This window comes from Esox lucius, chromosome 4, assembly GCF_011004845.1.
Source record: "Esox lucius isolate fEsoLuc1 chromosome 4, fEsoLuc1.pri, whole genome shotgun sequence".
Lineage (NCBI taxonomy): Eukaryota > Metazoa > Chordata > Actinopteri > Esociformes > Esocidae > Esox > Esox lucius.
In genome coordinates this window covers 17,563,694-17,582,242 of record NC_047572.1, presented here as the reverse complement: position 1 = coordinate 17,582,242, position 18,549 = coordinate 17,563,694, and the positions used below count along the sequence as shown (strand labels likewise).

The 18,549-nt window shown below is 46.7% G+C and overlaps 21 non-coding genes across 21 annotated transcripts; all 21 read right to left on the bottom strand.

The window, feature by feature from the left end:
- Positions 1 to 609: 609 nt before the first annotated feature.
- On the bottom strand, positions 610 to 682 carry trnaa-agc. The gene has a single exon. It is a non-coding gene; the product is annotated as a tRNA-Ala (tRNA).
- A 756-nt stretch (positions 683 to 1,438) lies between these two features.
- On the bottom strand, positions 1,439 to 1,511 carry trnaa-agc. Its single transcript has one exon. It is a non-coding gene; the product is annotated as a tRNA-Ala (tRNA).
- A 1,585-nt stretch (positions 1,512 to 3,096) lies between these two features.
- Positions 3,097 to 3,169, bottom strand: trnaa-agc. The gene has a single exon. It is a non-coding gene; the product is annotated as a tRNA-Ala (tRNA).
- Positions 3,170 to 3,540: 371 nt separating this feature from the next.
- On the bottom strand, positions 3,541 to 3,613 carry trnaa-agc. Its single transcript has one exon. It is a non-coding gene; the product is annotated as a tRNA-Ala (tRNA).
- A 756-nt stretch (positions 3,614 to 4,369) lies between these two features.
- trnaa-agc lies at positions 4,370 to 4,442 on the bottom strand. The gene has a single exon. It is a non-coding gene; the product is annotated as a tRNA-Ala (tRNA).
- Positions 4,443 to 6,027: 1,585 nt separating this feature from the next.
- On the bottom strand, positions 6,028 to 6,100 carry trnaa-agc. Its single transcript has one exon. It is a non-coding gene; the product is annotated as a tRNA-Ala (tRNA).
- A 707-nt stretch (positions 6,101 to 6,807) lies between these two features.
- On the bottom strand, positions 6,808 to 6,880 carry trnaa-agc. The gene has a single exon. It is a non-coding gene; the product is annotated as a tRNA-Ala (tRNA).
- A 756-nt stretch (positions 6,881 to 7,636) lies between these two features.
- On the bottom strand, positions 7,637 to 7,709 carry trnaa-agc. The gene has a single exon. It is a non-coding gene; the product is annotated as a tRNA-Ala (tRNA).
- A 1,585-nt stretch (positions 7,710 to 9,294) lies between these two features.
- On the bottom strand, positions 9,295 to 9,367 carry trnaa-agc. Its single transcript has one exon. It is a non-coding gene; the product is annotated as a tRNA-Ala (tRNA).
- A 371-nt stretch (positions 9,368 to 9,738) lies between these two features.
- On the bottom strand, positions 9,739 to 9,811 carry trnaa-agc. The gene has a single exon. It is a non-coding gene; the product is annotated as a tRNA-Ala (tRNA).
- A 371-nt stretch (positions 9,812 to 10,182) lies between these two features.
- Positions 10,183 to 10,255, bottom strand: trnaa-agc. The gene has a single exon. It is a non-coding gene; the product is annotated as a tRNA-Ala (tRNA).
- A 756-nt stretch (positions 10,256 to 11,011) lies between these two features.
- Positions 11,012 to 11,084, bottom strand: trnaa-agc. The gene has a single exon. It is a non-coding gene; the product is annotated as a tRNA-Ala (tRNA).
- Positions 11,085 to 11,840: 756 nt separating this feature from the next.
- On the bottom strand, positions 11,841 to 11,913 carry trnaa-agc. Its single transcript has one exon. It is a non-coding gene; the product is annotated as a tRNA-Ala (tRNA).
- A 756-nt stretch (positions 11,914 to 12,669) lies between these two features.
- Positions 12,670 to 12,742, bottom strand: trnaa-agc. The gene has a single exon. It is a non-coding gene; the product is annotated as a tRNA-Ala (tRNA).
- Positions 12,743 to 14,327: 1,585 nt separating this feature from the next.
- trnaa-agc lies at positions 14,328 to 14,400 on the bottom strand. Its single transcript has one exon. It is a non-coding gene; the product is annotated as a tRNA-Ala (tRNA).
- Positions 14,401 to 14,771: 371 nt separating this feature from the next.
- On the bottom strand, positions 14,772 to 14,844 carry trnaa-agc. The gene has a single exon. It is a non-coding gene; the product is annotated as a tRNA-Ala (tRNA).
- A 756-nt stretch (positions 14,845 to 15,600) lies between these two features.
- On the bottom strand, positions 15,601 to 15,673 carry trnaa-agc. The gene has a single exon. It is a non-coding gene; the product is annotated as a tRNA-Ala (tRNA).
- A 371-nt stretch (positions 15,674 to 16,044) lies between these two features.
- trnaa-agc lies at positions 16,045 to 16,117 on the bottom strand. The gene has a single exon. It is a non-coding gene; the product is annotated as a tRNA-Ala (tRNA).
- Positions 16,118 to 16,873: 756 nt separating this feature from the next.
- trnaa-agc lies at positions 16,874 to 16,946 on the bottom strand. Its single transcript has one exon. It is a non-coding gene; the product is annotated as a tRNA-Ala (tRNA).
- A 756-nt stretch (positions 16,947 to 17,702) lies between these two features.
- Positions 17,703 to 17,775, bottom strand: trnaa-agc. The gene has a single exon. It is a non-coding gene; the product is annotated as a tRNA-Ala (tRNA).
- Positions 17,776 to 18,146: 371 nt separating this feature from the next.
- Positions 18,147 to 18,219, bottom strand: trnaa-agc. The gene has a single exon. It is a non-coding gene; the product is annotated as a tRNA-Ala (tRNA).
- Positions 18,220 to 18,549: the final 330 nt, after the last annotated feature.

The following is an 18,549-nucleotide window of genomic DNA, read 5'->3' as shown; positions in this document are numbered from 1 at the left end:
TACAGGATGGTGCATTTCAAACATTATGAAAGAGAAGGAAAGGCAATTGATTTTGATTCATCAACTTTCAATGCGACAGCAAAATGTGTTTTTCAAACATTGTGAATGAGAAGGGAAGGCAACTGCTCAATTCTTTTCTGAGGACAATGTCCCAAATTCAAGCAGTGGAGGATGCGGGCATCGATGCCGCTACCTCTCGCATGCTAAGTGAGCGCTCTACCATTTGAGCTAATCCCCCAGACTGCAGAACAGGTATATCCAGAACGCCAAAATAATGCTGAACCGGAATTGCAGGCAGCAAGTCATTCTATAACTGACAATGCAGCCTTCAACGCTCTAGGAAAACTCATTTCAAACATCATGATTGACAAGGAAAGGAATCTGTTCAAGTCATTTCAGAGGCAAACTTTGCGGGCATCACTCCCCCTCCCTCCCACCTGCCAAGCGAGCACCTGACCATTTGAGCAAGTTCCTCGTTCTGAAATAAACCAGGCCAGAGAAGGCCCAACTTTCAATGCGACAGCAAAATGTGTTTTTCAAACATTGTGAATGAGAAGGGAAGGCAACTGCTCAATTCTTTTCTGAGGACAATGTCCCAAATTCAAGCAGTGGAGGATGCGGGCATCGATCCCGCTACCTCTCGCATGCTAAGCGAGCGCTCTACCATTTGAGCTAATCCCCCAGACTGCGGAACAGGTATGTCCAGAACGCCAAAATAATGCTGAACCGGAATTGCAGGCAGCAAGTCATTCTATAACTGACAATGCAGCCTTCAACGCTCTAGGAAAACTCATTTCAAACATCATGATTGACAAGGAAAGGAATCTGTTCAAGTCATTTCAGAGGCAAACTTTGCGGGCATCACTCCCCCTCCCTCCCGCCTGCCAAGCGAGCACCTGACCATTTGAGCAAGTTCCTCGTTCTGAAATAAACCAGGCCAGAGAAGGCCCAGTAAAGTCTATAGGAATGCAGCTCGCAGAATTGCTGTTTATAGCCAACACCACTTTCAATGCTACAGCAAAATGCCTTTCAAACATCATGAAGTAGAAGGCAAAGCAAATGATCAATTAATTTCAGAGGCCAATGTCGCAAATCTAAATAGTGGAGGACGCGGGCACCGATCCCGCTACTTCTCCCACGCTAAGGGAGCGCGCTACTATTTGAGATAATGCCCCAGGTAGGGCTAGCCGGTACGTCCAGAACGCCTACAGCACAGAAAACCCAAACGGCAGGCGATAAGATGTCCTGTAACTGACAATGCAATCTTCAATCCTACAGGATGGTGCATTTCAAACATTATGAAAGAGAAGGAAAGGCAATTGATTTTGATTCATCAACTTTCAATGCGACAGCAAAATGTGTTTTTCGAACATTGTGAATGAGAAGGGAAGGCAACTGCTCAATTCTTTTCTGAGGACAATGTCCCAAATTCAAGCAGTGGAGGATGCGGGCATCGATCCCGCTACCTCTCGCATGCTAAGCGAGCGCTCTACCATTTGAGCTAATCCCCCAGACTGCAGAACGGGTATGTCCAGAACGCCAAAATAATGCTGAACCGGAATTGCAGGCAGCAAGTCATTCTATAACTGACAATGCAGCCTTCAACGCTCTAGGAAAACTCATTTCAAACATCATGATTGACAAGGAAAGGAATCTGTTCAAGTCATTTCAGAGGCAAACTTTGCGGGCATCACTCCCCCTCCCTCCCACCTGCCAAGCGAGCACCTGACCATTTGAGCAAGTTCCTCGTTCTGAAATAAACCAGGCCAGAGAAGGCCCAGTAAAGTCTATAGGAATGCAGCTCGCAGAATTGCTGTTTATAGCCAACACCACTTTCAATGCTACAGCAAAATGCCTTTCAAACATCATGAAGTAGAAGGCAAAGCAAATGATCAATTAATTTCAGAGGCCAATGTCGCAAATCTAAATAGTGGAGGACGCGGGCACCGATCCCGCTACTTCTCCCACGCTAAGGGAGCGCGCTACTATTTGAGATAATGCCCCAGGTCGGGCTAGCCGGTACGTCCAGAACGCCTACAGCGCAGAAAACCCAAACGGCAGGCGATAAGATGTCCTGTAACTGACAATGCAATCTTCAATCCTACAGGATGGTGCATTTCAAACATTATGAAAGAGAAGGAAAGGCAATTGATTTTGATTCATCAACTTTCAATGCGACAGCAAAATGTGTTTTTCGAACATTGTGAATGAGAAGGGAAGGCAACTGCTCAATTCTTTTCTGAGGACAATGTCCCAAATTCAAGCAGTGGAGGATGCGGGCATCGATCCCGCTACCTCTCACATGCTAAGCGAGCGCTCTACCATTTGAGCTAATCCCCCAGACTGCAGAACAGGTATGTCCAGAACGCCAAAATAATGCTGAACCGGAATTGCAGGCAGCAAGTCATTCTATAACTGACAATGCAGCCTTCAACGCTCTAGGAAAACTCATTTCAAACATCATGATTGACAAGGAAAGGAATCTGTTCAAGTCATTTCAGAGGCAAACTTTGCGGGCATCACTCCCCCTCCCTCCCGCCTGCCAAGCGAGCACCTGACCATTTGAGCAAGTTCCTCGTTCTGAAATAAACCAGGCCAGAGAAGGCCCAGTAAAGTCTATAGGAATGCTGCTCGCAGAATTGCTGTTTATAGCCAACACCACTTTCAATGCTACAGCAAAATGCCTTTCAAACATCATGAAGTAGAAGGCAAAGCAAATGATCAATTAATTTCAGAGGCCAATGTCGCAAATCTAAATAGTGGAGGACGCGGGCACCGATCCCGCTACTTCTCCCACGCTAAGGGAGCGCGCTACTATTTGAGATAATGCCCCAGGTAGGGCTAGCCGGTACGTCCAGAACGCCTACAGCACAGAAAACCCAAACGGCAGGCGATAAGATGTCCTGTAACTGACAATGCAATCTTCAATCCTACAGGATGGTGCATTTCAAACATTATGAAAGAGAAGGAAAGGCAATTGATTTTGATTCATCAACTTTCAATGCGACAGCAAAATGTGTTTTTCGAACATTGTGAAAGAGAAGGGAAGGCAACTGCTCAATTCTTTTCTGAGGACAATGTCCCAAATTCAAGCAGTGGAGGATGCGGGCATCGATCCCGCTACCTCTCGCATGCTAAGCGAGCGCTCTACCATTTGAGCTAATCCCCCAGACTGCCGAACAGGTATGTCCAGAACGCCAAAATAATGCTGAACCGGAATTGCAGGCAGCAAGTCATTCTATAACTGACAATGCAGCCTTCAACGCTCTAGGAAAACTCATTTCAAACATCATGATTGACAAGGAAAGGAATCTGTTCAAGTCATTTCAGAGGCAAACTTTGCGGGCATCACTCCCCCTCCCTCCCACCTGCCAAGCGAGCACCTGACCATTTGAGCAAGTTCCTCGTTCTGAAATAAACCAGGCCAGAGAAGGCCCAACTTTCAATGCGACAGCAAAATGTGTTTTTCAAACATTGTGAATGAGAAGGGAAGGCAACTGCTCAATTCTTTTCTGAGGACAATGTCCCAAATTCAAGCAGTGGAGGATGCGGGCATCGATCCCGCTACCTCTCGCATGCTAAGCGAGCGCTCTACCATTTGAGCTAATCCCCCAGACTGCGGAACAGGTATGTCCAGAACGCCAAAATAATGCTGAACCGGAATTGCAGGCAGCAAGTCATTCTATAACTGACAATGCAGCCTTCAACGCTCTAGGAAAACTCATTTCAAACATCATGATTGACAAGGAAAGGAATCTGTTCAAGTCATTTCAGAGGCAAACTTTGCGGGCATCACTCCCCCTCCCTCCCGCCTGCCAAGCGAGCACCTGACCATTTGAGCAAGTTCCTCGTTCTGAAATAAACCAGGCCAGAGAAGGCCCAGTAAAGTCTATAGGAATGCAGCTCGCAGAATTGCTGTTTATAGCCAACACCACTTTCAATGCTACAGCAAAATGCCTTTCAAACATCATGAAGTAGAAGGCAAAGCAAATGATCAATTAATTTCAGAGGCCAATGTCGCAAATCTAAATAGTGGAGGACGCGGGCACCGATCCCGCTACTTCTCCCACGCTAAGGGAGCGCGCTACTATTTGAGATAATGCCCCAGGTAGGGCTAGCCGGTACGTCCAGAACGCCTACAGCACAGAAAACCCAAACGGCAGGCGATAAGATGTCCTGTAACTGACAATGCAATCTTCAATCCTACAGGATGGTGCATTTCAAACATTATGAAAGAGAAGGAAAGGCAATTGATTTTGATTCATCAACTTTCAATGCGACAGCAAAATGTGTTTTTCGAACATTGTGAATGAGAAGGGAAGGCAACTGCTCAATTCTTTTCTGAGGACAATGTCCCAAATTCAAGCAGTGGAGGATGCGGGCATCGATCCCGCTACCTCTCGCATGCTAAGCGAGCGCTCTACCATTTGAGCTAATCCCCCAGACTGCAGAACGGGTATGTCCAGAACGCCAAAATAATGCTGAACCGGAATTGCAGGCAGCAAGTCATTCTATAACTGACAATGCAGCCTTCAACGCTCTAGGAAAACTCATTTCAAACATCATGATTGACAAGGAAAGGAATCTGTTCAAGTCATTTCAGAGGCAAACTTTGCGGGCATCACTCCCCCTCCCTCCCACCTGCCAAGCGAGCACCTGACCATTTGAGCAAGTTCCTCGTTCTGAAATAAACCAGGCCAGAGAAGGCCCAGTAAAGTCTATAGGAATGCAGCTCGCAGAATTGCTGTTTATAGCCAACACCACTTTCAATGCTACAGCAAAATGCCTTTCAAACATCATGAAGTAGAAGGCAAAGCAAATGATCAATTAATTTCAGAGGCCAATGTCGCAAATCTAAATAGTGGAGGACGCGGGCACCGATCCCGCTACTTCTCCCACGCTAAGGGAGCGCGCTACTATTTGAGATAATGCCCCAGGTCGGGCTAGCCGGTACGTCCAGAACGCCTACAGCGCAGAAAACCCAAACGGCAGGCGATAAGATGTCCTGTAACTGACAATGCAATCTTCAATCCTACAGGATGGTGCATTTCAAACATTATGAAAGAGAAGGAAAGGCAATTGATTTTGATTCATCAACTTTCAATGCGACAGCAAAATGTGTTTTTCGAACATTGTGAATGAGAAGGGAAGGCAACTGCTCAATTCTTTTCTGAGGACAATGTCCCAAATTCAAGCAGTGGAGGATGCGGGCATCGATCCCGCTACCTCTCACATGCTAAGCGAGCGCTCTACCATTTGAGCTAATCCCCCAGACTGCAGAACAGGTATGTCCAGAACGCCAAAATAATGCTGAACCGGAATTGCAGGCAGCAAGTCATTCTATAACTGACAATGCAGCCTTCAACGCTCTAGGAAAACTCATTTCAAACATCATGATTGACAAGGAAAGGAATCTGTTCAAGTCATTTCAGAGGCAAACTTTGCGGGCATCACTCCCCCTCCCTCCCGCCTGCCAAGCGAGCACCTGACCATTTGAGCAAGTTCCTCGTTCTGAAATAAACCAGGCCAGAGAAGGCCCAGTAAAGTCTATAGGAATGCAGCTCGCAGAATTGCTGTTTATAGCCAACACCACTTTCAATGCTACAGCAAAATGCCTTTCAAACATCATGAAGTAGAAGGCAAAGCAAATGATCAATTAATTTCAGAGGCCAATGTCGCAAATCTAAATAGTGGAGGACGCGGGCACCGATCCCGCTACTTCTCCCACGCTAAGGGAGCGCGCTACTATTTGAGATAATGCCCCAGGTAGGGCTAGCCGGTACGTCCAGAACGCCTACAGCACAGAAAACCCAAACGGCAGGCGATAAGATGTCCTGTAACTGACAATGCAATCTTCAATCCTACAGGATGGTGCATTTCAAACATTATGAAAGAGAAGGAAAGGCAATTGATTTTGATTCATCAACTTTCAATGCGACAGCAAAATGTGTTTTTCGAACATTGTGAAAGAGAAGGGAAGGCAACTGCTCAATTCTTTTCTGAGGACAATGTCCCAAATTCAAGCAGTGGAGGATGCGGGCATCGATCCCGCTACCTCTCGCATGCTAAGCGAGCGCTCTACCATTTGAGCTAATCCCCCAGACTGCCGAACAGGTATGTCCAGAACGCCAAAATAATGCTGAACCGGAATTGCAGGCAGCAAGTCATTCTATAACTGACAATGCAGCCTTCAACGCTCTAGGAAAACTCATTTCAAACATCATGATTGACAAGGAAAGGAATCTGTTCAAGTCATTTCAGAGGCAAACTTTGCGGGCATCACTCCCCCTCCCTCCCACCTGCCAAGCGAGCACCTGACCATTTGAGCAAGTTCCTCGTTCTGAAATAAACCAGGCCAGAGAAGGCCCAACTTTCAATGCGACAGCAAAATGTGTTTTTCAAACATTGTGAATGAGAAGGGAAGGCAACTGCTCAATTCTTTTCTGAGGACAATGTCCCAAATTCAAGCAGTGGAGGACGCGGGCACCGATCCCGCTACTTCTCCCACGCTAAGGGAGCGCGCTACTATTTGAGATAATGCCCCAGGTAGGGCTAGCCGGTACGTCCAGAACGCCTACAGCACAGAAAACCCAAACGGCAGGCGATAAGATGTCCTGTAACTGACAATGCAATCTTCAATCCTACAGGATGGTGCATTTCAAACATTATGAAAGAGAAGGAAAGGCAATTGATTTTGATTCATCAACTTTCAATGCGACAGCAAAATGTGTTTTTCAAACATTGTGAATGAGAAGGGAAGGCAACTGCTCAATTCTTTTCTGAGGACAATGTCCCAAATTCAAGCAGTGGAGGATGCGGGCATCGATCCCGCTACCTCTCGCATGCTAAGCGAGCGCTCTACCATTTGAGCTAATCCCCCAGACTGCAGAACGGGTATGTCCAGAACGCCAAAATAATGCTGAACCGGAATTGCAGGCAGCAAGTCATTCTATAACTGACAATGCAGCCTTCAACGCTCTAGGAAAACTCATTTCAAACATCATGATTGACAAGGAAAGGAATCTGTTCAAGTCATTTCAGAGGCAAACTTTGCGGGCATCACTCCCCCTCCCTCCCACCTGCCAAGCGAGCACCTGACCATTTGAGCAAGTTCCTCGTTCTGAAATAAACCAGGCCAGAGAAGGCCCAGTAAAGTCTATAGGAATGCAGCTCGCAGAATTGCTGTTTATAGCCAACACCACTTTCAATGCTACAGCAAAATGCCTTTCAAACATCATGAAGTAGAAGGCAAAGCAAATGATCAATTAATTTCAGAGGCCAATGTCGCAAATCTAAATAGTGGAGGACGCGGGCACCGATCCCGCTACTTCTCCCACGCTAAGGGAGCGCGCTACTATTTGAGATAATGCCCCAGGTCGGGCTAGCCGGTACGTCCAGAACGCCTACAGCGCAGAAAACCCAAACGGCAGGCGATAAGATGTCCTGTAACTGACAATGCAATCTTCAATCCTACAGGATGGTGCATTTCAAACATTATGAAAGAGAAGGAAAGGCAATTGATTTTGATTCATCAACTTTCAATGCGACAGCAAAATGTGTTTTTCGAACATTGTGAAAGAGAAGGGAAGGCAACTGCTCAATTCTTTTCTGAGGACAATGTCCCAAATTCAAGCAGTGGAGGATGCGGGCATCGATCCCGCTACCTCTCGCATGCTAAGCGAGCGCTCTACCATTTGAGCTAATCCCCCAGACTGCGGAACAGGTATGTCCAGAACGCCAAAATAATGCTGAACCGGAATTGCAGGCAGCAAGTCATTCTATAACTGACAATGCAGCCTTCAACGCTCTAGGAAAACTCATTTCAAACATCATGATTGACAAGGAAAGGAATCTGTTCAAGTCATTTCAGAGGCAAACTTTGCGGGCATCACTCCCCCTCCCTCCCACCTGCCAAGCGAGCACCTGACCATTTGAGCAAGTTCCTCGTTCTGAAATAAACCAGGCCAGAGAAGGCCCAGTAAAGTCTATAGGAATGCAGCTCGCAGAATTGCTGTTTATAGCCAACACCACTTTCAATGCTACAGCAAAATGCCTTTCAAACATCATGAAGTAGAAGGCAAAGCAAATGATCAATTAATTTCAGAGGCCAATGTCGCAAATCTAAATAGTGGAGGACGCGGGCACCGATCCCGCTACTTCTCCCACGCTAAGGGAGCGCGCTACTATTTGAGATAATGCCCCAGGTAGGGCTAGCCGGTACGTCCAGAACGCCTACAGCACAGAAAACCCAAACGGCAGGCGATAAGATGTCCTGTAACTGACAATGCAATCTTCAATCCTACAGGATGGTGCATTTCAAACATTATGAAAGAGAAGGAAAGGCAATTGATTTTGATTCATCAACTTTCAATGCGACAGCAAAATGTGTTTTTCGAACATTGTGAATGAGAAGGGAAGGCAACTGCTCAATTCTTTTCTGAGGACAATGTCCCAAATTCAAGCAGTGGAGGATGCGGGCATCGATGCAGCTACCTCTCGCATGCTAAGCGAGCGCTCTACCATTTGAGCTAATCCCCCAGACTGCAGAACAGGTATGTCCAGAACGCCAAAATAATGCTGAACCGGAATTGCAGGCAGCAAGTCATTCTATAACTGACAATGCAGCCTTCAACGCTCTAGGAAAACTCATTTCAAACATCATGATTGACAAGGAAAGGAATCTGTTCAAGTCATTTCAGAGGCAAACTTTGCGGGCATCACTCCCCCTCCCTCCCACCTGCCAAGCGAGCACCTGACCATTTGAGCAAGTTCCTCGTTCTGAAATAAACCAGGCCAGAGAAGGCCCAGTAAAGTCTATAGGAATGCAGCTCGCAGAATTGCTGTTTATAGCCAACACCACTTTCAATGCTACAGCAAAATGCCTTTCAAATATCATGAAGTAGAAGGCAAAGCAAATGATCAATTAATTTCAGAGGCCAATGTCGCAAATCTAAATAGTGGAGGACGCGGGCACCGATCCCGCTACTTCTCCCACGCTAAGGGAGCGCGCTACTATTTGAGATAATGCCCCAGGTCGGGCTAGCCGGTACGTCCAGAACGCCTACAGCGCAGAAAACCCAAACGGCAGGCGATAAGATGTCCTGTAACTGACAATGCAATCTTCAATCCTACAGGATGGTGCATTTCAAACATTATGAAAGAGAAGGAAAGGCAATTGATTTTGATTCATCAACTTTCAATGCGACAGCAAAATGTGTTTTTCGAACATTGTGAAAGAGAAGGGAAGGCAACTGCTCAATTCTTTTCTGAGGACAATGTCCCAAATTCAAGCAGTGGAGGATGCGGGCATCGATCCCGCTACCTCTCGCATGCTAAGCGAGCGCTCTACCATTTGAGCTAATCCCCCAGACTGCGGAACAGGTATGTCCAGAACGCCAAAATAATGCTGAACCGGAATTGCAGGCAGCAAGTCATTCTATAACTGACAATGCAGCCTTCAACGCTCTAGGAAAACTCATTTCAAACATCATGATTGACAAGGAAAGGAATCTGTTCAAGTCATTTCAGAGGCAAACTTTGCGGGCATCACTCCCCCTCCCTCCCACCTGCCAAGCGAGCACCTGACCATTTGAGCAAGTTCCTCGTTCTGAAATAAACCAGGCCAGAGAAGGCCCAACTTTCAATGCGACAGCAAAATGTGTTTTTCAAACATTGTGAATGAGAAGGGAAGGCAACTGCTCAATTCTTTTCTGAGGACAATGTCCCAAATTCAAGCAGTGGAGGATGCGGGCATCGATCCCGCTACCTCTCGCATGCTAAGCGAGCGCTCTACCATTTGAGCTAATCCCCCAGACTGCGGAACAGGTATGTCCAGAACGCCAAAATAATGCTGAACCGGAATTGCAGGCAGCAAGTCATTCTATAACTGACAATGCAGCCTTCAACGCTCTAGGAAAACTCATTTCAAACATCATGATTGACAAGGAAAGGAATCTGTTCAAGTCATTTCAGAGGCAAACTTTGCGGGCATCACTCCCCCTCCCTCCCACCTGCCAAGCGAGCACCTGACCATTTGAGCAAGTTCCTCGTTCTGAAATAAACCAGGCCAGAGAAGGCCCAACTTTCAATGCGACAGCAAAATGTGTTTTTCAAACATTGTGAATGAGAAGGGAAGGCAACTGCTCAATTCTTTTCTGAGGACAATGTCCCAAATTCAAGCAGTGGAGGATGCGGGCATCGATCCCGCTACCTCTCGCATGCTAAGCGAGCGCTCTACCATTTGAGCTAATCCCCCAGACTGCGGAACAGGTATGTCCAGAACGCCAAAATAATGCTGAACCGGAATTGCAGGCAGCAAGTCATTCTATAACTGACAATGCAGCCTTCAACGCTCTAGGAAAACTCATTTCAAACATCATGATTGACAAGGAAAGGAATCTGTTCAAGTCATTTCAGAGGCAAACTTTGCGGGCATCACTCCCCCTCCCTCCCACCTGCCAAGCGAGCACCTGACCATTTGAGCAAGTTCCTCGTTCTGAAATAAACCAGGCCAGAGAAGGCCCAGTAAAGTCTATAGGAATGCAGCTCGCAGAATTGCTGTTTATAGCCAACACCACTTTCAATGCTACAGCAAAATGCCTTTCAAACATCATGAAGTAGAAGGCAAAGCAAATGATCAATTAATTTCAGAGGCCAATGTCGCAAATCTAAATAGTGGAGGACGCGGGCACCGATCCCGCTACTTCTCCCACGCTAAGGGAGCGCGCTACTATTTGAGATAATGCCCCAGGTAGGGCTAGCCGGTACGTCCAGAACGCCTACAGCACAGAAAACCCAAACGGCAGGCGATAAGATGTCCTGTAACTGACAATGCAATCTTCAATCCTACAGGATGGTGCATTTCAAACATTATGAAAGAGAAGGAAAGGCAATTGATTTTGATTCATCAACTTTCAATGCGACAGCAAAATGTGTTTTTCGAACATTGTGAATGAGAAGGGAAGGCAACTGCTCAATTCTTTTCTGAGGACAATGTCCCAAATTCAAGCAGTGGAGGATGCGGGCATCGATCCCGCTACCTCTCGCATGCTAAGCGAGCGCTCTACCATTTGAGCTAATCCCCCAGACTGCGGAACAGGTATGTCCAGAACGCCAAAATAATGCTGAACCGGAATTGCAGGCAGCAAGTCATTCTATAACTGACAATGCAGCCTTCAACGCTCTAGGAAAACTCATTTCAAACATCATGATTGACAAGGAAAGGAATCTGTTCAAGTCATTTCAGAGGCAAACTTTGCGGGCATCACTCCCCCTCCCTCCCGCCTGCCAAGCGAGCACCTGACCATTTGAGCAAGTTCCTCGTTCTGAAATAAACCAGGCCAGAGAAGGCCCAGTAAAGTCTATAGGAATGCAGCTCGCAGAATTGCTGTTTATAGCCAACACCACTTTCAATGCTACAGCAAAATGCCTTTCAAACATCATGAAGTAGAAGGCAAAGCAAATGATCAATTAATTTCAGAGGCCAATGTCGCAAATCTAAATAGTGGAGGACGCGGGCACCGATCCCGCTACTTCTCCCACGCTAAGGGAGCGCGCTACTATTTGAGATAATGCCCCAGGTAGGGCTAGCCGGTACGTCCAGAACGCCTACAGCACAGAAAACCCAAACGGCAGGCGATAAGATGTCCTGTAACTGACAATGCAATCTTCAATCCTACAGGATGGTGCATTTCAAACATTATGAAAGAGAAGGAAAGGCAATTGATTTTGATTCATCAACTTTCAATGCGACAGCAAAATGTGTTTTTCAAACATTGTGAATGAGAAGGGAAGGCAACTGCTCAATTCTTTTCTGAGGACAATGTCCCAAATTCAAGCAGTGGAGGATGCGGGCATCGATCCCGCTACCTCTCGCATGCTAAGCGAGCGCTCTACCATTTGAGCTAATCCCCCAGACTGCAGAACGGGTATGTCCAGAACGCCAAAATAATGCTGAACCGGAATTGCAGGCAGCAAGTCATTCTATAACTGACAATGCAGCCTTCAACGCTCTAGGAAAACTCATTTCAAACATCATGATTGACAAGGAAAGGAATCTGTTCAAGTCATTTCAGAGGCAAACTTTGCGGGCATCACTCCCCCTCCCTCCCACCTGCCAAGCGAGCACCTGACCATTTGAGCAAGTTCCTCGTTCTGAAATAAACCAGGCCAGAGAAGGCCCAGTAAAGTCTATAGGAATGCAGCTCGCAGAATTGCTGTTTATAGCCAACACCACTTTCAATGCTACAGCAAAATGCCTTTCAAACATCATGAAGTAGAAGGCAAAGCAAATGATCAATTAATTTCAGAGGCCAATGTCGCAAATCTAAATAGTGGAGGACGCGGGCACCGATCCCGCTACTTCTCCCACGCTAAGGGAGCGCGCTACTATTTGAGATAATGCCCCAGGTAGGGCTAGCCGGTACGTCCAGAACGCCTACAGCACAGAAAACCCAAACGGCAGGCGATAAGATGTCCTGTAACTGACAATGCAATCTTCAATCCTACAGGATGGTGCATTTCAAACATTATGAAAGAGAAGGAAAGGCAATTGATTTTGATTCATCAACTTTCAATGCGACAGCAAAATGTGTTTTTCAAACATTGTGAATGAGAAGGGAAGGCAACTGCTCAATTCTTTTCTGAGGACAATGTCCCAAATTCAAGCAGTGGAGGATGCGGGCATCGATCCCGCTACCTCTCGCATGCTAAGCGAGCGCTCTACCATTTGAGCTAATCCCCCAGACTGCGGAACAGGTATGTCCAGAACGCCAAAATAATGCTGAACCGGAATTGCAGGCAGCAAGTCATTCTATAACTGACAATGCAGCCTTCAACGCTCTAGGAAAACTCATTTCAAACATCATGATTGACAAGGAAAGGAATCTGTTCAAGTCATTTCAGAGGCAAACTTTGCGGGCATCACTCCCCCTCCCTCCCACCTGCCAAGCGAGCACCTGACCATTTGAGCAAGTTCCTCGTTCTGAAATAAACCAGGCCAGAGAAGGCCCAGTAAAGTCTATAGGAATGCAGCTCGCAGAATTGCTGTTTATAGCCAACACCACTTTCAATGCTACAGCAAAATGCCTTTCAAACATCATGAAGTAGAAGGCAAAGCAAATGATCAATTAATTTCAGAGGCCAATGTCGCAAATCTAAATAGTGGAGGACGCGGGCACCGATCCCGCTACTTCTCCCACGCTAAGGGAGCGCGCTACTATTTGAGATAATGCCCCAGGTCGGGCTAGCCGGTACGTCCAGAACGCCTACAGCGCAGAAAACCCAAACGGCAGGCGATAAGATGTCCTGTAACTGACAATGCAATCTTCAATCCTACAGGATGGTGCATTTCAAACATTATGAAAGAGAAGGAAAGGCAATTGATTTTGATTCATCAACTTTCAATGCGACAGCAAAATGTGTTTTTCGAACATTGTGAAAGAGAAGGGAAGGCAACTGCTCAATTCTTTTCTGAGGACAATGTCCCAAATTCAAGCAGTGGAGGATGCGGGCATCGATCCCGCTACCTCTCGCATGCTAAGCGAGCGCTCTACCATTTGAGCTAATACCCCAGACTGCGGAACAGGTATGTCCAGAACGCCAAAATAATGCTGAACCGGAATTGCAGGCAGCAAGTCATTCTATAACTGACAATGCAGCCTTCAACGCTCTAGGAAAACTCATTTCAAACATCATGATTGACAAGGAAAGGAATCTGTTCAAGTCATTTCAGAGGCAAACTTTGCGGGCATCACTCCCCCTCCCTCCCACCTGCCAAGCGAGCACCTGACCATTTGAGCAAGTTCCTCGTTCTGAAATAAACCAGGCCAGAGAAGGCCCAGTAAAGTCTATAGGAATGCAGCTCGCAGAATTGCTGTTTATAGCCAACACCACTTTCAATGCTACAGCAAAATGCCTTTCAAACATCATGAAGTAGAAGGCAAAGCAAATGATCAATTAATTTCAGAGGCCAATGTCGCAAATCTAAATAGTGGAGGACGCGGGCACCGATCCCGCTACTTCTCCCACGCTAAGGGAGCGCGCTACTATTTGAGATAATGCCCCAGGTCGGGCTAGCCGGTACGTCCAGAACGCCTACAGCGCAGAAAACCCAAACGGCAGGCGATAAGATGTCCTGTAACTGACAATGCAATCTTCAATCCTACAGGATGGTGCATTTCAAACATTATGAAAGAGAAGGAAAGGCAATTGATTTTGATTCATCAACTTTCAATGCGACAGCAAAATGTGTTTTTCGAACATTGTGAAAGAGAAGGGAAGGCAACTGCTCAATTCTTTTCTGAGGACAATGTCCCAAATTCAAGCAGTGGAGGATGCGGGCATCGATCCCGCTACCTCTCGCATGCTAAGCGAGCGCTCTACCATTTGAGCTAATCCCCCAGACTGCGGAACAGGTATGTCCAGAACGCCAAAATAATGCTGAACCGGAATTGCAGGCAGCAAGTCATTCTATAACTGACAATGCAGCCTTCAACGCTCTAGGAAAACTCATTTCAAACATCATGATTGACAAGGAAAGGAATCTGTTCAAGTCATTTCAGAGGCAAACTTTGCGGGCATCACTCCCCCTCCCTCCCACCTGCCAAGCGAGCACCTGACAATTTGAGCAAGTTCCTCGTTCTGAAATAAACCAGGCCAGAGAAGGCCCAACTTTCAATGCGACAGCAAAATGTGTTTTTCAAACATTGTGAATGAGAAGGGAAGGCAACTGCTCAATTCTTTTCTGAGGACAATGTCCCAAATTCAAGCAGTGGAGGATGCGGGCATCGATCCCGCTACCTCTCGCATGCTAAGCGAGCGCTCTACCATTTGAGCTAATCCCCCAGACTGCGGAACAGGTATGTCCAGAACGCCAAAATAATGCTGAACCGGAATTGCAGGCAGCAAGTCATTCTATAACTGACAATGCAGCCTTCAACGCTCTAGGAAAACTCATTTCAAACATCATGATTGACAAGGAAAGGAATCTGTTCAAGTCATTTCAGAGGCAAACTTTGCGGGCATCACTCCCCCTCCCTCCCACCTGCCAAGCGAGCACCTGACCATTTGAGCAAGTTCCTCGTTCTGAAATAAACCAGGCCAGAGAAGGCCCAGTAAAGTCTATAGGAATGCAGCTCGCAGAATTGCTGTTTATAGCCAACACCACTTTCAATGCTACAGCAAAATGCCTTTCAAACATCATGAAGTAGAAGGCAAAGCAAATGATCAATTAATTTCAGAGGCCAATGTCGCAAATCTAAATAGTGGAGGACGCGGGCACCGATCCCGCTACTTCTCCCACGCTAAGGGAGCGCGCTACTATTTGAGATAATGCCCCAGGTAGGGCTAGCCGGTACGTCCAGAACGCCTACAGCACAGAAAACCCAAACGGCAGGCGATAAGATGTCCTGTAACTGACAATGCAATCTTCAATCCTACAGGATGGTGCATTTCAAACATTATGAAAGAGAAGGAAAGGCAATTGATTTTGATTCATCAACTTTCAATGCGACAGCAAAATGTGTTTTTCGAACATTGTGAATGAGAAGGGAAGGCAACTGCTCAATTCTTTTCTGAGGACAATGTCCCAAATTCAAGCAGTGGAGGATGCGGGCATCGATCCCGCTACCTCTCGCATGCTAAGCGAGCGCTCTACCATTTGAGCTAATCCCCCAGACTGCGGAACAGGTATGTCCAGAACGCCAAAATAATGCTGAACCGGAATTGCAGGCAGCAAGTCATTCTATAACTGACAATGCAGCCTTCAACGCTCTAGGAAAACTCATTTCAAACATCATGATTGACAAGGAAAGGAATCTGTTCAAGTCATTTCAGAGGCAAACTTTGCGGGCATCACTCCCCCTCCCTCCCACCTGCCAAGCGAGCACCTGACCATTTGAGCAAGTTCCTCGTTCTGAAATAAACCAGGCCAGAGAAGGCCCAACTTTCAATGCGACAGCAAAATGTGTTTTTCAAACATTGTGAATGAGAAGGGAAGGCAACTGCTCAATTCTTTTCTGAGGACAATGTCCCAAATTCAAGCAGTGGAGGATGCGGGCATCGATCCCGCTACCTCTCGCATGCTAAGCGAGCGCTCTACCATTTGAGCTAATCCCCCAGACTGCGGAACAGGTATGTCCAGAACGCCAAAATAATGCTGAACCGGAATTGCAGGCAGCAAGTCATTCTATAACTGACAATGCAGCCTTCAACGCTCTAGGAAAACTCATTTCAAACATCATGATTGACAAGGAAAGGAATCTGTTCAAGTCATTTCAGAGGCAAACTTTGCGGGCATCACTCCCCCTCCCTCCCACCTGCCAAGCGAGCACCTGACCATTTGAGCAAGTTCCTCGTTCTGAAATAAACCAGGCCAGAGAAGGCCCAGTAAAGTCTATAGGAATGCAGCTCGCAGAATTGCTGTTTATAGCCAACACCACTTTCAATGCTACAGCAAAATGCCTTTCAAACATCATGAAGTAGAAGGCAAAGCAAATGATCAATTAATTTCAGAGGCCAATGTCGCAAATCTAAATAGTGGAGGACGCGGGCACCGATCCCGCTACTTCTCCCACGCTAAGGGAGCGCGCTACTATTTGAGATAATGCCCCAGGTAGGGCTAGCCGGTACGTCCAGAACGCCTACAGCACAGAAAACCCAAACGGCAGGCGATAAGATGTCCTGTAACTGACAATGCAATCTTCAATCCTACAGGATGGTGCATTTCAAACATTATGAAAGAGAAGGAAAGGCAATTGATTTTGATTCATCAACTTTCAATGCGACAGCAAAATGTGTTTTTCAAACATTGTGAATGAGAAGGGAAGGCAACTGCTCAATTCTTTTCTGAGGACAATGTCCCAAATTCAAGCAGTGGAGGATGCGGGCATCGATCCCGCTACCTCTCGCATGCTAAGCGAGCGCTCTACCATTTGAGCTAATCCCCCAGACTGCGGAACAGGTATGTCCAGAACGCCAAAATAATGCTGAACCGGAATTGCAGGCAGCAAGTCATTCTATAACTGACAATGCAGCCTTCAACGCTCTAGGAAAACTCATTTCAAACATCATGATTGACAAGGAAAGGAATCTGTTCAAGTCATTTCAGAGGCAAACTTTGCGGGCATCACTCCCCCTCCCTCCCGCCTGCCAAGCGAGCACCTGACCATTTGAGCAAGTTCCTCGTTCTGAAATAAACCAGGCCAGAGAAGGCCCAGTAAAGTCTATAGGAATGCAGCTCGCAGAATTGCTGTTTATAGCCAACACCACTTTCAATGCTACAGCAAAATGCCTTTCAAACATCATGAAGTAGAAGGCAAAGCAAATGATCAATTAATTTCAGAGGCCAATGTCGCAAATCTAAATAGTGGAGGACGCGGGCACCGATCCCGCTACTTCTCCCACGCTAAGGGAGCGCGCTACTATTTGAGATAATGCCCCAGGTCGGGCTAGCCGGTACGTCCAGAACGCCTACAGCGCAGAAAACCCAAACGGCAGGCGATAAGATGTCCTGTAACTGACAATGCAATCTTCAATCCTACAGGATGGTGCATTTCAAACATTATGAAAGAGAAGGAAAGGCAATTGATTTTGATTCATCAACTTTCAATGCGACAGCAAAATGTGTTTTTCGAACATTGTGAAAGAGAAGGGAAGGCAACTGCTCAATTCTTTTCTGAGGACAATGTCCCAAATTCAAGCAGTGGAGGATGCGGGCATCGATCCCGCTACCTCTCGCATGCTAAGCGAGCGCTCTACCATTTGAGCTAATCCCCCAGACTGCGGAACAGGTATGTCCAGAACGCCAAAATAATGCTGAACCGGAATTGCAGGCAGCAAGTCATTCTATAACTGACAATGCAGCCTTCAACGCTCTAGGAAAACTCATTTCAAACATCATGATTGACAAGGAAAGGAATCTGTTCAAGTCATTTCAGAGGCAAACTTTGCGGGCATCACTCCCCCTCCCTCCCACCTGCCAAGCGAGCACCTGACCATTTGAGCAAGTTCCTCGTTCTGAAATAAACCAGGCCAGAGAAGGCCCAACTTTCAATGCGACAGCAAAATGTGTTTTTCAAACATTGTGAATGAGAAGGGAAGGCAACTGCTCAATTCTTTTCTGAGGACAATGTCCCAAATTCAAGCAGTGGAGGATGCGGGCATCGATCCCGCTACCTCTCGCATGCTAAGCGAGCGCTCTACCATTTGAGCTAATCCCCCAGACTGCGGAACAGGTATGTCCAGAACGCCAAAATAATGCTGAACCGGAATTGCAGGCAGCAAGTCATTCTATAACTGACAATGCAGCCTTCAACGCTCTAGGAAAACTCATTTCAAACATCATGATTGACAAGGAAAGGAATCTGTTCAAGTCATTTCAGAGGCAAACTTTGCGGGCATCACTCCCCCTCCCTCCCACCTGCCAAGCGAGCACCTGACCATTTGAGCAAGTTCCTCGTTCTGAAATAAACCAGGCCAGAGAAGGCCCAGTAAAGTCTATAGGAATGCAGCTCGCAGAATTGCTGTTTATAGCCAACACCACTTTCAATG